Source organism: Saccostrea echinata, unplaced genomic scaffold (assembly GCF_033153115.1).
Source record: "Saccostrea echinata isolate AGI-Se365-2 ecotype Australia unplaced genomic scaffold, CSIRO_AGI_Sech_v1 ptg000005l, whole genome shotgun sequence".
Taxonomy (NCBI): domain Eukaryota; kingdom Metazoa; phylum Mollusca; class Bivalvia; order Ostreida; family Ostreidae; genus Saccostrea; species Saccostrea echinata.
Window position 1 is genome coordinate 7,528,565 of NW_026889754.1, and position 1,786 is coordinate 7,530,350.

At 30.1% G+C, this 1,786-nt stretch overlaps 1 long non-coding RNA gene across 1 annotated transcript; it reads left to right on the forward strand.

Moving 5' to 3' along the window:
* Nucleotides 1-227: 227 nt before the first annotated feature.
* On the forward strand, nucleotides 228-1,469 carry LOC133179787 (uncharacterized). The gene is made up of 3 exons (XR_009720166.1): nucleotides 228-407; nucleotides 1,061-1,157; nucleotides 1,259-1,469. It is a non-coding gene; the product is annotated as an uncharacterized LOC133179787 (long non-coding RNA).
* Nucleotides 1,470-1,786: the final 317 nt, after the last annotated feature.

Consider the following 1,786-nt stretch of genomic DNA (forward strand, 5'->3'; position numbering starts at 1 on the left):
TTATGCAAGTCGTAAAATGCAAAATTCATATTTAATTATACTGAAGGAAAAACTATTAGTTAATTTGTCAGTTTAAGTAATGTGGAATCTATTTCTTTTGAAATTAATAAATTTTTCGTAATATTTTCTTTGATTTGCGACAATCTCCATAATATTCGCAGTTCGGTAGCGAATGTCAACATGTCCAGATCATTTCCCGTAGAAAACCCCGAGAGGGTTGTTTTGTAAAAACATTATCGAAGCATTGCAGAAGCCCAGGGACAGTTATGACAAATTAAATCATAGTTATTTATGCCCGGGAAATTCCGATCAGCCAAAAGGGAAGCTTGAACTTGAAGGTCACAAACATGTGCAAGATTGCAGATCCACGTTGCCTCGTCTGAAGTCATGTCGTGTGCAGTGAGCATGTAAGTTAGTTATATATGTCTGAAGATTTTCATAATTTTGAAATTGAATTCAATTACATGCTGATTTGTATTGATTTATGGGAATTCGCACGGAAATTATAGTCCTGTTATCAATATTTCGTCTGCTTATTTCCGCGACTTGTCAACATTTGAAGAGGATATATTTCGTGTGTTCGTCAGGTTTATGAATAATAATTCACAAAAATAGCATTTTTTGTATATGACTACAACAAATTTTATATTTTTAACTAGCCTACTTTGTTCAAGACACAACAATCATCAAGTTATTAGAAAAGTAAGGTGTCCCGCTTGGGTACAAATCAAACGGAAAAAAAACTTGATATTGTATGTGGAAATATCAATAACATTGAAACACACAATTATCGAATAAATAGAGCAAAATGAAACATTATTGTTAAAAAACTATTTATATTATTGTTTTTTTTACTTTTCTGTACTTTTAGGATAAAAAATGTCTATTTATTTATATCCAATACATTATAAGACATTATGCATATGGTAGAATCTATTAAAATATCTTCATTCATTTAAATCAATAAATGAAATACAGATGAGATAAGTTGTTTAAACTTATAATCAATTTCCATTAATTTAAAAAAATAGTCTAAGGGATGTTCATGTTTAATTCTTAGGAGAAAATCAACCCTACTTTACCCTAGACTAGAAAAAAGACTGGAGGTCAGAATGCAGGATGATTGAGCAAGGAGTGCTGGCAGATGGACTATTGAGGTACATGTATAAGAAATATGGACACAACTTTATCTAACTATCATGTAATGCAGCATCTGTGTTGCTATGTAAAATATATTACTTTTTTTTTTAAATTATAGGTCAACAAAAAATTTGGACTTTCATCAGGTGGACACATGTTCAGCAAGAAATTCTCAAATCAAATGAATGATGGCTGTCTGTGGAAAAGAGATTTTCTCAGAATATATCACAGATTAGAAGCAGGAGTTACATATTTATCTGATCAAAGAAATGTTTTTGTGTGTAGAAATGTGGAAGTCAATGCATGTTATCATAGTTACTGCTGCTTGTTGCATGATTCCATTCTTGATTTTTTTCAGAAACTTTCAGTCAAAAATATTTTTATTTATAATTATATAATGTTAAATTATTTGATTCCCAAGTACCCGATACAGTGCACACTTTGTAGAATGTGATTACTTTACAAAATCTTTGATTCAGATTTGAAATCTTACTCCAAGAGTGAATTTTTCAAGCATTATCTTTCATTAGATTACAATGTGAAGATTTACATGTACTGGCATTACAACAACTTGTAAATGATATATACCTAGCTCTATGTATTCAGTTGCTTTACATTTTCAAATACAGTTAAAATCTTAAAATAC